This window comes from Scyliorhinus torazame, chromosome 6 (assembly GCF_047496885.1).
Source record: "Scyliorhinus torazame isolate Kashiwa2021f chromosome 6, sScyTor2.1, whole genome shotgun sequence".
Classification (NCBI taxonomy): Eukaryota; Metazoa; Chordata; class Chondrichthyes; order Carcharhiniformes; family Scyliorhinidae; genus Scyliorhinus; species Scyliorhinus torazame.
Genome location: NC_092712.1, coordinates 230,725,449 through 230,741,392, shown reverse-complemented (window position 1 = coordinate 230,741,392; position 15,944 = coordinate 230,725,449).

The following is a 15,944-nucleotide window of genomic DNA, read 5'->3' as shown; positions in this document are numbered from 1 at the left end:
ATATTTCAGTTCTTGCCTTAAAATTCATTCCCTCATAACTGACATCACCCCATTCCAGCAACTGATCCAGATCATGGTTCAACCCCAAGCTGAGCCTCAAATCTCACATTTTCTCACCAAAGCTCAGTCACCTGCTGCACAATAAGTTCTATTAATCTATCATCCCCTGCCCTCAGTGAGCTGCACTCGTTCCTTGTCTTGAAATGTCTTGGGCTGGATTGTCTGCCCCGCCGTGCCACATTTCTGCCCCGACGCGCTGGCGGGATTCTCTGTGACGCCAGCTGCTCAATGGGGGGTTTCCCATTGTGGGGCAGCCCCACGTCATCGGGAAACCCCCCGGGCTGCCGGCAAAACGGAGAATCCCGCCGACGGAGAATCCTGCCCCTTGTTCCTCCATGTTCTCACTCTACCCTATATCTGCAAGTACTTCCAGCCATACAACCCCTCTATTATCCTTCAGTATTCTGACTCTTATCTTTTTTGCAACCCCTCTTCCCTTTGCCCCATCATTGATGGTTGCACCTACGGCCACCTCAGCCCCATTTTCTGGATCGTCCTCACTAAACCTCTTCAACTGTCACACCCAAATTTTCTACCCAACCCCATGACCCTCACACCGCGATGCCAACTTCCCACCCCAAAGCCCCTCTCATAATGGCACAGTGGCATAGTAGTTAGCACTGCTGCCTCACAGCTCCAGGGTCCCAGGTTCGATTCCAGCCTTGGGTGACTGTCTATGTGGAGTTTGCACTTTCTCCCCGTGTCTGCGTGGGTTTCCTCCGGCTGCTCCGGTTTCCTCCCACAATCCAAAGATGTGTAGGTTAGGTGGATTGGCCATGCTAAATTGCCCTTAGTGTCTCAAATTGCCCTTAGTGTTGGGTGGGTGTGTTGACCTTGGGTAGGGTGCTCTTTCCAAGAGCCGGTGCAGACTCAATGGGCCGAATGGCCTCCTTCTGCACTGGAAATTCTATAATGATTTATGATGACAGTCCTATGTCAAGTTAATGTCCCTCTACCCCCCATTGCTTCATACCCACTATGCAAACTTAATGCCAACTCATACCAACCCATGTCCCCCACCACCATTTGTCCTTATCTTCTCCATGCTAAATCACATTGTATCCTTGGACAGTTCCTTCCAAGCTTTTACACTTCCTAGACAGGTTTGACTGAGCTGACAGATTTGACACATCCTGGGTTGCGTTGACTGGACAGCTGGACAACTGGACAGCTCCTTAAGATTTGCGGGACATCTGGACATCTCCTTGACAGCTGGATATTCCCTGGAATGCTGGACAGTTCCTGGACAGCTGGACACCTGATTTACAGCTTGGCTGTTCCAATCAGTTTGTGAGTAAATGTGCATAATCATGTTTACTTTTAATTCTCGCAAAGTGTGCCTTATCTCTCCCAATGGTGTCCCAGGACCCTATCCAAAGGGGTACCTTACCTCTACAAAGTGGTACTCTTGCTAGCCATGAAGATCCACCAAGCTCAGATCACCTCTAACATGTTCTACTTTGCACAATCTGGATTTCACACACTTGTTCTTCCAAAATCTCACTAAACTGAAGGCAGCTGGCGATTTAATGACCAGCTTCTTCTGCAACTCGTGCATGTGTGAACCCCAGCCAGCATCTAGTCCTGCTCCCGCAAAGATGGAAAATGCTGGGTTCAGGGCGTGACTTAGAAATGTCATCCATTTCCAAGATTTCCATCAGGATGGAGTGCCCCTCCATTGGGGCAAAAAGCTGGCCTCAGCCTATCTGTCCATCTTTAAAAACCTGAAAGACCATCTTTTTGACAAAGCTTATTTTTTAATTTCCATTCTCTCATTCATGGTATGGGCTATATTCCTTTCACTATCCATATCCTTTTTTACTCTGCCTGCTGTGAAGCAATTTTTCCTAAAAACATTAAATGAGCACATAAACACAAGTTGTTGCTGTGGCCTTGCAGTTATCATAAAGCTTAAGATCTCAATAAATCTGTATCGATGTCATCTTGCCCTCTTGGTAATATTAGATTGTAACAAGAATCAGAGGTCTTTATGGGTTAAAGATAAATGCTAGTGATGTTGCAGGAATGTCAAAAAGGAGCATATAGTACATCAAAAATAATTGACTTGGTTAAGTAACTAAAGTACTAATGATTAATTCACCACATTCAATACATCCAAAGGTCAAACAAAATCCAAAGCATATTATTTAGCAATAATGCATACCTTTCATTGATTTATACTTAATTTGAAGTTACTTTATAAATCTATTACCTACCTAAATTAAATTACTTTGCAAAGTACACCAGGACCAAGCTGTTTAGCTTTCTCTTGAGAAAAACACATAATTATATGTGGTTTTGATTAAATGTTTGGCTAGTTTCGATTGCAAATGGCTGACTGGTCTGTTTTAGAAACAACTGTGGTTTGTTCAGCTAGACTATCGGTTATATAATTAAGTTAACGTTTCTTTTCTTAATTCCCAGGCTCCACTGTTTTTAAAAGGTATATGCAGCAGAATACTCTGGCATTTCAGTGCTGCATGACTTCTGGTGGCTTATGGCCGTGTTTTCAATGTAATAATTAAGGATTTAAGTATTAAAAAGCCTAACGTTTTGAACTTTAGTTTGTAACCTTTGTAATGACGTGAACCAATCATTCTTATTGTCACCACTTATAGTCACTTCATGATCCTTGTCATTTTTACAAGGATTTTTCTAAATAATTCATTATTTTGCCTATCGATGTCTCTTTGAAATTGTGAGCACAACAATTTTGTTACATAAAATTATCATCCGCAGCCTTCACTTTATCATTTCCTCCTCACATCTAACAAATGGAAATGCTGGAAGTTCACTCGAACTGGGCACGACAGTTGACATTGCCAGAGAATTCCTGTAATAGTTGAGGTGATCATTTTCTCGCAATTTTATTTCAATATGGTTCACCTTGAAAGTTGTGACACAATGGAGTGAAATGCACCGGACAATTCATTCTTTCAATCAATGCTTTGGTTGGCAAATTAGAAGCAAGATAAATAGGAATCCACAATGCTTCCTCTGTGGACAAGAAAACTATTTAAGTTAGTTACAATGAAGTTCCTGTAGTCTTCCTCCGCTACATCTACAAATATTTGATGCTTTCCACACAATACTAACAGTATTTTCTCAAGGACTACTTTTTCTCTTCCTTTATTTTTTGGGTAGAGTTTTGCAAAGTCGGGGCGGTACGGTGGCACAGTGGTTAGCACTGCTTCCTCAAGGCGGCGAGGACCTGGGTTCAATCCCGGACCCAGGTCATTGTCCATGTGGACTTTGCAAATTCTCTCATGTCTGCATGGCACCCATCCCCACAACCCAAATATGTGCAGTGTTTGTGGATTGGCCACGCTAAATAGCCACTTAATTGGAAAAAAGTTAATTGGGTACTTTAAATTAAAAAAAAGAATTTTGCAAAGTCGACTGAGGTCAAACCACTAAATAAACGGATGCTATCACTTTGATGACAGTGAAACCTGTGCTGCATTTTCCATTTAAATGACGGTTGCCAGGGATGCCAAACTATCAAGGGATGCAAATGCTGGCCTGGCCACCAGGGCCACGGTAATTCTGCAATGCTTCATTTGAGTAACGCGCACCCCTTCTGAGAGAGAACTCTGTCACTCACTTTCCATCAGAGGGAGAAATTATCTCCCAAGCACGAATCCCATTGTCATCCGCATTAATTCAAAATGGAGGCTGGGATTTTCAATCGCCTGTGGGGATGGGGATGGTGATCGTTTAAATTTGCACCCCTGGAAGGCATGACAGTGATCCGACACCTCAGGTTATGCGAGAACTTTCAATGTAAAGGCAGTCGCGGGTGTCACAAATCTGCTTGAAACAAATAGCCTGTTAAGCCCCTTGAGGAGCTTATTAATGGGCCAAGGAGGGCCTGGAGGCGATTTTCAGACTGTAAATGCCAGCAACATTTAAATGACTTTTTTTGATAAATGTTTGCTCTAGAGGTATTGTTCCTGTTCGGGTACAATGCCTTTTAGTTGAAAGTTTGCCCACTTTTGTGTGTGATGAGGCAGTAGACCTGTGATTTGCTGTCTCCTCTCTTCTCCTAAGCAGCAGCAGGCCCAGTCATGTCTGCTACTTACCTTTCACTCTTGTGCTCAGCTAGCGCTCGCATCTCCTGGCAGCAGCAGAACACGGAATCCACTACCATCCCAATTAACTCACCTACATTTGAAGATTGTGTCATGGGGTCAGGACCCAGAAATCATCCAGGCATTGAGTTCCTGATCCTGGATTGAAAATCAAACATGGGGCCCTAGCACCATGAGTCTTCTCCAACACAGACCACGGCACTGCAAGCGCCCCATCACCCTGTCTCCCTCAGCCCTTAACTCTATGTCTCCTACAATGTCAAACAGCATGGCGGCACAGTGGTTGCCACTGCTGCCTCACAGCGCTATAGACACGGGTCAATTCCGGCCTTCAGTGACTGTCTGCATAGAGTTTGTCCTTTCTCCCCGTGTCTGCGTGGATTTCCTCCGGGTGCTCCGGTTTCCGCCCACAGTCCAAAGATGTGCAGGTCAGGTTGATGGGCCATGATAAATTGCCCCTTAGTGTCCAGAGATTTGCAGGTTAGGTTACAGGGGTAGGGAGGCAGGAGTTGGCCTAGGTAGGGTGCTCTTTCAAAGGGTTGGTGCAGACCTGATGGGCCAAATGGCCTCCTTTAGCACTTTGGGGTTTTATGGTTCGATAGTTCTAATATTAACGCACAAGTCTGTTTATTAGCACAATCAATAACGTAATCATGGAAATGTCAATGAACATACAAACTGAGAAAATATCTCCCACATGACCCATAAAATACAACTAATGACAGTGCATTCCCATCTGCTCCTACATGTGCTGGCCCTGTGGCTGAGGATCAGGTGGAGGAGGCTTCCCCGGTTGTCTCTAATTGTAGTTGCCAAGCCTGTGGCTTCTCCTCATGGTGGAGGTGGGAGCTCCTCCATAGGCTGACACTCTGAGCCCCGCGCCGGGCCGGAGAATCGCCGCAACCGTGCCACGATGCCCCGACGCCAGCACGTGATTCTGCGAGGTGAGGGGAATCGGCGCGATTTGCGCCGGCGCGTTTGCCGCGGTCTGACTGCGGACCGCTGGAATCGCCGGGGCCGCCGATTCTCCGGCCCGACATAACAGAGTCCCACCGGCGCCGTTCACCCCTGGTCGCTGCTGCGGGAAATCTGCGGGTCAGGCCCTCGATCGGGGCCCACCGATCGGCGGGCCAGCCTCTCCCCCCCGGGCCTACTTCCTGGCGCGGCCGGCCCCTGAACACCGACCCCATTTAGGCCGGCACGCGTAAGACGTTCCCCGTGCATGTGCAAGATGGCGCGGCCCAACTGCGCATGCGCAGGATTGAGCTGCCCCAACTGTGCATGCGCGGGTTGGCGCGGCGCCCATCTGGCGCCGCGTAAGGAGGCTGGAGCAGCGTGAACCACTCCAGCGCCATGCTGGCCCCCTATGGGGGCCAGAATAGGTCGTGCCCGGGCCCGACCTTGGCCAAAATATCGGAGAATTGCGCCCAGGGTCTTGCAGCCTGAATTTCCAGTCAGAGGAGCAGACAATGTGAGAGGTGACGCTGACACTCGCTGAAGAGTGGCTTCCCCATTAACAACTTCAACTTCCTCAGCCCTTTCATGGCACATATGCATGCTGGAAGAGGCCACTGACTGGGATGCTGTTGCCATCCGATCCAAGCATCTCTGTGCCATCAGTAACACTGTGAGCGGAATTGTCTGTTTCTGAGACTTGAGGGGCGGGATTCTCCGAATGCCGACGATTAAATTGCGTTCGCCGAATGGCCGGAGAATCCGTTTTTACGTCGAAATCGAGGGTGGCACCGTTTTGTGATGCTCCAACCCCCTCAAAAGTGGCGTACTCGTGGAATACTTCGCTTGCCGTTGAGACTGCCACAGGACGTCACCTGAGGCCCTTTCCCGATGCTCTGCTCCCGATTGGCCGACATCCCAACGGCGTGGGACACGTGTCATCTCCACTTTCGTGAACCTGGCGTGGCGGCTGCGAACTCTGTCCAGCACCGCCACAGTCGGGTGGGGGGGAGCAGTTTCACTGGCACGGGGGGCTGCGGTGGGGGCTGGGGGGGATGGTCCGGGGGTGGCGAGGGCGGTTACAATGAGGGCGCTATCTGGCAGGCTGGGTCCGCGCGCAGCCGGCACCAGGTTGCCATTCGATCCAAGCACCCGGCCATTCTGCGTCTGTATCGGCAGGTAAAGCCGGGGGCTTTATGTGGAGCGGCTGCTAGCTCCCCACCGACTTTTTGGTTGTAAGACCAGACGCTTCCTCTGGTCATAGCCACAAAATCGGAGAATCCATCCCAAGCTGTTGACGCCAACACAGAATTTGTGGACTTTCACGATAGAAAATCTGGCGTCACACCTGCAGCGATTCTGCGACTGCCAAAGGGCTAGCACCTGTGTCACATGGAACACAATCGATTCCAATGAGAAATGGTGCCAGATTCGCTGGTTTCGCAATTCACACTCAAAGACTGACAAGTTGCAGCCATATATACACACTTCACTCCTCACACACTCCATCCCAGCCAACAAGATGACAGTAAGGAGAGTGGCACCAAGGTTCGCAGACACAGAGCTTGTGAAAGAAAATACACAATAGGGCAACACAAGGTATACAATGTAACTACATAAGCACCAGCATCGGATAAAGCAGGGTGTAGTGTTAATGAGGTCAGTCCATAAGAGGGTCATTTAGGAGACTGGTAAAGGCGGGGAAGAAGCTGTTTTTGAGTCTGTTCGTGCGTGTGTTCTCAGACTTATCTCCTGCCTGATTGAAGAAGTTGGAAGAGTGAGTAAGCCTGGTGGGAGGGTGTCTTTGATTATGCTGCCCGCTTTCCCCAGGCAGCGGGAGGTGTAAATGGAGTCAATGGATGGGAGGCAGGTTCGTGTGATGGACTGGGCAGTGTTCACGACTCTCTGAAATTTCTTGCAGTCCTGGGCCGAGCAGTTGCCATACCAGGCTGTGATGCAGCCTGATAGGATGCTTTCTATGGTGCATCTGTAAAAGTTGGTAAGGGTTAATGTGGACATGCCGAATTTCCTTAGTTTCCTGAAGAAGTATAGGCGCTGTTGTGCTTTCTTGGTGGTAGCATTGGCGTGGGAGGACCAGGCCAGATTTTTGGAGATGTGCACTCCTGAGAATTTGAAACTGCTAACCATCTCCACCTCGACCCCGTTGATGCTGACAGGGGTGTGTACAGTACTTTGCTTCCTGAAGTCGATGACCAGCTCTTTAGTTTTGCTGGCATTGAGGGAGAGATTGTTGTCGCTGCACCACTCTACTAGGTTCTCTATCTCCCTCCTGTATTCTGACACGTCGTTTTTCGAGATCTGGCCCACTATGGTCGTATCGTCAGCAAACTTGTAGATGGAGTTGGAACCAAATTTTGCCACGCTAAAGTGGGTTAAGTACGCAGCCTTGCAGGGCCCCGGTGTTGAGGACTATTGTTGTTGTTCATTCTTACTGATTGTGGTCTGCTGGTCAGAAAATCGAGGATCCAGTTGCAGAGTGGGGAGCCAAGTCCTAGGTTTTGGAGCTTTAATATGAGCTTGGCTGGGATTATGGTGTTGAAAGCGGAGCAGTAGTCAATAAATAGGAGTCTGACGTAGGAGTTCTCGTTGTCGAGATGCTCTAGGGATGAGTGCAGGGCCAGGGAAATGGCTTCTGTTGTGGACCAGTTGCGACGGTATGCAAATTGCAGTGGATCAAGGTGTTCTGGGAGTATGAAGGTGATGCGCTTTATGATCAACCTCTCGAAGCACTTCATTACGACTGAAGTCAGGGCCACCAGATGGTAGTCATTGAGGCACGTTGCCTGGATCTTCTTTGGCACCGAATGGTGGTCTTATTGAAGCAGGTGGGGACCTCGGAGTGGAGTAGGGACAGGTTAAAGATGTCCGCGAATACCTCTGCCAGCTGGTCCGCGCAGGCTCTGAGTGCACGACCAGGGATCCCGTCGAGGCCCGTCGCCTTCCGAGGGTTCACTTTCAGGAAGGCCGATCTGACTTCGGAAGCTGTGATGGTGGGTATGGGTGAGTTATGGGCTGCTGTGGCACTCGACAGCGGATTGTTAGTTAGCTGCTCGAACCGAGCATAGAATGTATTGAGTTAATCGGGGAGGGGTGCGCTGCTGCCGGAGATACTGCTCTGCTTCGCTTTGTAGCCCGTTATGTTGTTTAGTCCTTGCCACAATCGCCGAGAGTCTATCTGTGACTCTAGCTTGGTTTGATATTCTCTCTTGGCATCTCGGATGGCTTTGCCATCTCGGAGGTCGTACCTGGATTTCTTGTATAGGTGAGGGTCGTCTGACTTGAACGCCTCAGATCTGATTTTTGAGTAGCAGTGGTCAAGAGTGTTGTCGCCCCTGGTGGGACAGGAGATGTGCTGGTGGAATTTTGGCAGTACACTCTTGAGGTTGGCCTTGTTGAAGTCTCCGGCCACGATGAACAAGGCCTACGGATGTTCTGTTTCGTAGTTGTTTATAACTGTGTACAGTTTGTCCAGCGCCTTCCTCACTTCTGCCTGGGGTGGGATGTGGACCGCTGTGATAATGGCTGAAGTGAACTCACGTGGAAGATAGTATGGGCGGCACTTCACGGTCATGTATTCTAGGTCCGGGGAGCAGTAGGTCGCCAGGGTCGCCACATCCAAGCAGCAGGAGGAACTGATGAAGAGGCAAAACCCTCCACCCTTCGCATTGCCTTATGACGCGGTGAGGTCCGCCCGGTGAATTGAGAAGCCTTCAGGTTGTATGGCACAGTCCGGTGAGGCAGGGGTGAGCCATGTCTCTGTGAAACAGAGCACACTGCAGTCTCTTACTTCCCTCTGAGAGGTAAGTCTGGCGTTAAGTTCATCCAGCTTGTTTTCGATCGCTTGGACGTTTGCCAGGAGTATGCTGGGGACAGGAGTCTTGAAACCACGTTGCTTCAGTTTGACCTGCAGACCACCGTGTTTCCCTCGCTTCCTCGGTTGGCGGCTGCAGCTGGATGATCCTGGGATCTGATGGGAGAAGTCTAACCTTGTGGAAAGTAGGTGGTTGCGTCTGGCAGGGTCCAGGGCGCTGGCAGGGACCAGGGCGCTGGTTACGTTTCCAAGGTCGCGTCTGGCAGGGTCCTGAGTGCTGGTTGAGGTAGAGGGGTTGCTAGGGAGGCATGTTTGCGATCCAGATGGGACCCGGCGTTCTGCGGGCATGTGAATACCTTGCAGCGCGTTTGGGTCCTCGCGCGGGGTCTCTGCCATTTCGGGTGTCCTGGGTCATGGGAAGGGGTTTCCTGAGGCAGGTTGGGCTGAGTCTGTTCCCTCCCCAGGCGCCCCTGGGGTCGGGTCTTGAAGTAGGCCCGGTCGAAACCACGTGGATTTTTTTTTATCCCATCTCCAGGTAGGTCGGGTTGCTGGGCGGGCCTCTCTGGGTCGGGTCGCTGGGCGGGTCCCTTGGGGTCGAGTTGGGCCGGGTCTCATCGTCGGGGGTCAGGTCGGGAGCACCGGGGACTGGGCCAGGCATTCCGGGGGCTGGCGTCGGTTATTAGGCAGGGTTGGTGTTAAGTAATGGGTTAAGAGTTAAGTAATGCATTCAGAGACATTGCAATTAGTTGTCTCATATATGTTAAGTATCCAATGATTGACACTGATATGTAAAGGGACTTCAGGTGGCCCTTGGGTCAGGTGATGTGTTGTTAGAGTTTTGTGCAGAGGCTGCGGAAGTGAAATAAATGGTGTTTGGTGAAAAGGAACAGGACTTTAGACTCTTCATATCACAGCAACTAAAATGTCTAACAATTGGGAGCAATGGATGGTTGCTGTGTAAATGTGAAGGGTTGAAAGATACAACTTTTCCAGATCAAAGCAAGGAGTGAGTGAGAAAAGAAAAAAAGGGATGTATGGCTGAACCGAGGATAAAGATGGCTGGATATGAATATCCTCCCTTATTTTCTGAAAGGGAATCGTACGACCAATGGAGAAGTGCAGTAGTTATGTGGACTAAAGTAACTGCTTTGGGAAAGAGAAAACAAGGTATGGTATTGGCTCTTTCTCTACCATATGGCTGTAAAATCCGAAACAAAGTGCTTTCTGAGCTGAAATTGGAAGAGTTAGACTCAGAAGAAGGCCTGGAGACTTTATTACATTATATGGATAAGATTTATAAGAAAGATGACTTGTTAAGTGCGTATGAAGCATGGTCGGAGTTTGATAAGTTCCGGAAAATGGAGGATATCTCCATGGAAGATTATATAATGGGATTTGGCAGACTATATAAAAGGCTGCAGAAACACACAACCTGGAATTTCCACAGTCTGTGTTGGCCTTTAAATTACTTGACTGTGCTAGAGTGAGCAACATGGATAGGCTCCTGGTTTTAACAGGAGTTCAGTTTACGGATGAGGATACCTTATTCGATCAGATGACAAAAGCTTTAAAGAAGTTTCTGGGGAAACATTCGATTCCGATGACTCAGATGACTCAAATAGGTCAGCCTGCTATAAACCAGAATATGGAAGATACACTACTAACAGGATGGTGAAATTGTATGGCTACGAACAGGACCCAAGACTATAGAAGGAGGTCGAGACAGGGAAATTATGAAGACAGAAACCCAGTTAGAACTTACAATAGGAAGAGGAACCCCAGAAATGCATGGGGCAAGATAAATAGATGTTTTCAATGTGACTCTCAATACCATTATGTCTTCAACTGTCCAAAACTTTATGCTAGAGTGTTTGAAGCGACACATGACACGGAAGAGTCAGAAGAGGAAAAAGATAGTGACCAGAAAGAAGGCATTGTCCTATTGACAAGCAGTTTTACGCCAGTAATGAGGGTGTTGGTTGCAGAATCCTTCAACTGTGCAGTATTGGACAGTGGCTGCACATCTACTGTGTGTGGAATTGACTGGTTAAAATGTTACCTGGATTCCTTGAATGCTGAAAATCGTAACAAGGTTAAGGAATTTGAAAGTTCCACAAGTTTCAGGTTTGGGAATGAAAATACTCTGAAGTCGCTGAAAAGAGTGGTGATCCCTTGCAATATTACTGGAGTGAATCATTTCATTAGCACGGATGTTGTATCAAGTGAGATAACTTTGCTTCTGAGCAGACCGTCGATGAAGAAAGCACACATGAAACCGGATATGGAATAGGATAAGGCAACAGTTTTTGGAAAGATGGTGAATTTATAATTTACACAGTCGGGACACTATTATATTCCATTACTGACAAATAATATTTCAAGTAGAGTGGTTAAGGATGTGTTAATGGCAGTTGAAAATGGGACTTTCGCTGATAAAAAGCTTGTTGTATTAAAACTGCATAGGCAATTTGCACATCCGTCTCCTCGGAGGCTGAAACATTTCTTAAAGGATGCAGGGGTAAGGGATGAAGACTATACTAAACTGATAGAACAGGTTAGTGATTGCTCTGAAGTTTGTAGGAAGTACAGAAGGACACCAGCACGACCGATAGTAACCCTACCTTTGGCCAGGGATTTTAACGACAATGTGGCCATGGACCTTAAGATCTGGGATAAGGCCATTTTTCTGAAAGGATAACTACCAAAAGTTGGTACAAAAGTGACATGCTTGCCTGAAGGGTCTAGTCAATGGAAGGATGCAACTGTTATTAGTAGAGCAGGGAAGGCCACTGGAAAGTATCAACATTGGATGAATGTACAGCAGTCAGGGGAGGCAGTTAAGACAATGGATTGGGACCATGAAGTTCAAAAATGGAGGGCACAGAAACGCAGTGCCAGTTCAGATAGTACATCGGTTAGTGAACAGGTCCACAGGAAAAGGTCGAGAACTATTGAAAGGACATCCCACAGCAGAAAGGAAAGATCAAGCAGTAGCAGTATAGAACGAGATACCAGACGGGAGAGGGGACGTAGTTTATCAAGGTCTCGGAACATGAGTAAGACTACGAATACTAATGGGAGTAGAAGCCCACATGTACGTGAGATTTTGGTGGCTTCCAATAAATTAGATGAAAAGTTATCAAAGGTGCTAAACAGCAAGAACTGCATAGTTGGAGTGAATTTGGGGTATATATGGAAGTACCGAATAGGGGACAAAGCTCTATCCCACAGATGGATTTGCACGGAAAAGGTTCTTCCGGATGGAACTTATAAGGCAAAGGCCACGTTTGTGGCAAGGGGATTTAAAGAAAGCCTAGAAGATCAGGATTTAAGGGAAGATTTACCTGCAGCAGGAAAGGTTAATTTTAAAGATCTTCTTGGCTCTATTAGCCACAAAGGCATGGGAATGCAAATCTATAGATATAAAAGCTGCCTTCTTGCAGGGGCATCAACTCCAGAGAAACATTTTTCTCCGTCCTCCTAAAGAAGCAGCTAACACAGAAGGGGTACTCTGGAAGTTGAACAAATGTGTATACGGTTTAAATGTTGCATCTAGAGTCTGGTATTTTTCGATAAGGTCAGTTTTGTTAAAGTTAGGCTGTTGCCAGTTGAAAGCAGATCCGGTAATGTTTTACTGGCACTATAAAGGAAATCTTTCTGACATCTTTATGATGCATGTCAAATAATTTTTGTGGGGTGGGGCTAGTGATTTTGAAGCTTTTGTAATCTCTGGTTTGAGGAAAGAATTCAGGGTCGGAAGTCAGGCTTCCAGTGCTTTTAAATATATTGGACTGGAAATCGGACAGACTAAGTTAGGGGCAACTTTATGTCAGAAATCTTATTTGGAAAGCATCAGGCCAATAGCAATTAGTCGTGGCTGTGTTTCACAAAAAGATGCAATGGTTTCAAAGATGGAAAAAGAGCAACTGCGAAGTTTAATTGGGCAACTGAATTGGACAGACTAGACCGGACGTGAGTTTTGATGTCTTAGAGTTGAGTACAAAAATGAATGATCCCAAAGTGGAAGACACAGTAAGAGCAAATAAAGCATTTGGCCAAACTAAAAATGCAGGAGTGTGTTTTGAGGTTCCTGGTTTTAGGTGACCTTCGGCACTTGAAACTCATAGTTTATAGTGATGCGTCCTATGCAAATTTATGTGATGGGGTTTCAAGCACAGGAGGTTTTATAATTTTCCTCTTGGGGAACAATGGTAAATGTTGCCCTCTTGTGTGGGAAACAAAGAAAATAAGGAGAGTGGTCAAAAGCACTTTGGCTGCCGAGACGTTAAGCTTTGCGGTGGATATGGCCTTTTTTATATGTCAGACATTGACAGAAATTTAACTTTTGGATATTGTTAATGAAGGGTGCCTGTTTCTGTGACTGATTTTTTTTCTTCCAAAAAAAAATGAAAAAAGAAAGAAGGGGGGAAATTGCGTGTGTGTTTTTGAGTTTCTTGAAATTTTGTTTTCACCGAATTATTTTATTTCTCCAAGGAAGGGGAGACTGTTAAGTAATGGGTTAAGAGTTAAGTAATGTGTTAAGAGATATTGAAATTAGTTGTCTCATTTATGTTAAGTATCCAATGATTGACACTGATATGTAAAGGGGCTTCAGGTGGCCTTTGGGTCAGGTGATGTGTTGTAAGAGTTTTGTGCTGAGGCTGTGGAAGTGAACTAAATGGTGTTTGGTGAAAAGGAACAGGACTTTAGACTCTTCATATCACAGCAACTAAAACGTCTAACAGTTGGGAGCTCCGAGGTCCGGGTCGGCTCCAAATTGAGCTCGGAGCTTCACTTGCGGTTTGGGCCCGATCCACTTCCAGGTCGTGGAGGTCAGGTCGGGTCGGGTCGAGGAACCTTGGCGGAGTTCAGGAATTCAAGCTTTTTTTTTTATACTTCTTCCTTCTAGGCTTGAGATGGTTTTCTCTGGAAAGGCTATCTACTCTCTCTGTCGATTCAAGATCATTTCAAGGATATAGTAAAGCGTGCAAGCACTCACTGGTGTTAGAACACTCTCAGAAGCATTACACAGGAACCAATCACTGATTGTTGACAGATAGAAACAACACTGTCCCTGGCCAACCCACAGGTTACCAGCCAGCCAATCAAATGGACTTCCTCCAAAGCCAGTTTTGAAGATTCACCTGGCACCAACAAATTTGTTTTCTCCATTCTAAAAAACAAATCCTGGAACACACTCTCCTCACTAGCAAGCTGCCTCAGCTTCAGTCCACTGCTTAAAGGCACATTCTGATTATGGGTCCATGGACCAAAAGTAATAAAATAAAAGAAAAGAAAAGAAATAGGAACAAAAGGAAATCAAAAGGAAGGACTCTAAAGCTAGCTGAACCTGTTCAAAGGCTTCTTTCTGATGCTCTCTCCAATACCACCTCTGGTGCTTCTTGAGCAGCGTGTGTAGGGGTGCCAATAATGTAGGATGATTAGGAACAAATCTTCCGTAAAAAATTACCGTTCCTGAAAAGATATTTCATTTCTGATATATTTTTGGGGCCATGCTTCCTTAATTGCTCCATAGGGTGCACCCCTTGGGGATCAATTCAAAATCCTAAGTACATCACTTCCTGAGTTTGGAATGTTAATTTTCCCCTTTTCAGCCTTACTCCCGCCTTCGTAAATCATTTAAAATTCCTTTAAGATTTGCTAGGTTCTCCTCTTCGGACGCTCCTGTTATCAGTACATCATCTAGATAGGCGACCGCCTTGGACAGGTCCTGTAATAAACTTTCCATTGTGTGCTGGAAAATTGCAGACTCTGATGAGACTCCGAAGGGTAGCCGGGTATACTGGTGTAGGCCTTTGTTGGTATTTAGAGTAACTTCACGACGTCGAGGCCTCAGGTTCGATCCTGGCCCCGGGTCACTGTCCGTGTGGAGCTTGCACATTCTCCCCGTGTTTGCGTGGGTTTCGCCCCCACAACCCAAAGATGTGCAGGGTAGGTGGATTGGCCACGCTAAATTGCCCCTTAATTGGAAAATTGAAACAAAATTGCAAAGCAAAAGGCAACAAATTCTCGCGATGCCTGATCCAATTCCAATTGTTGGTATGTATGGTTCATATCAAGTTTAGTGTAAGGTAAACCTCCTGCTAAATCAACGTATAAATCTTCAATTCTTGAATTTGGGCATTGGTCCAATTTTGCTGCCTGATATACGGTTCATTTGTAATCCCCACTATCCTAATGGTTCCATCCGGATCAACCACTGGCACGATGGAGCTGCCCACTCTGAAAACTGTACAGGCTCAGTGATGCCTAATTCTTCTAGTTGCTTGAGTTCAGACTCCACCTTTTCATTTAAGGCATAGGGGACGGGTCCAACTCCCTAAAACTTGGGAATGGCCTCAGATCCACGTAAATCTTTGCTGTTAGCCTTTGTATTTTTCCTAACTCGTCTTGGAAAACCTCCTCGTATTTTTTTAAGATGTCATGAAAGTTTCCTTCGTTAATTTTGAGCATTTCTAGCCAATTTAATCTAATTTGTCAAAGCCAATCTCAGCCCCTCTGACTTGGCCCTTGGCCCCACTACTATCAGTGGCAGTTGAGCTTACTGGTGCCAGTATCTTACTGGCATTGTTGTTGTTCCGAAGATCCTGAAAGCTTCCCCAGTATACGTGGCTAGCCTAGCCATTGTGATTCGTAACTTGCAAATAATGATACGTTTGTTCTCCTACGACTATAGCAGAGGCACCCATGTCCACTTTCATTCTGAGTGGCTGCCTGTTTATCATCAACACGATCGTAAATGGGGCTATCTTGCTCACCTCAATGTTGTTTAACCTGTATACTTTTTCAGTGTTATTCTCAACACTGTGCACTGGAGTCAGTTTTTTTTTGTTGGTCCCGATAGGCTCTGTTTAGGCTTGCACTTTCTCCTAATGTTCCCCCTCCTATTCCAGGCATAACATACAGCTTTCTTGCATTTGCATCTCTCCTGAGGGCGATCTCCCCCACACTAGTAGCATTCTTCATTGCTCCTGGTCTGTGGACCA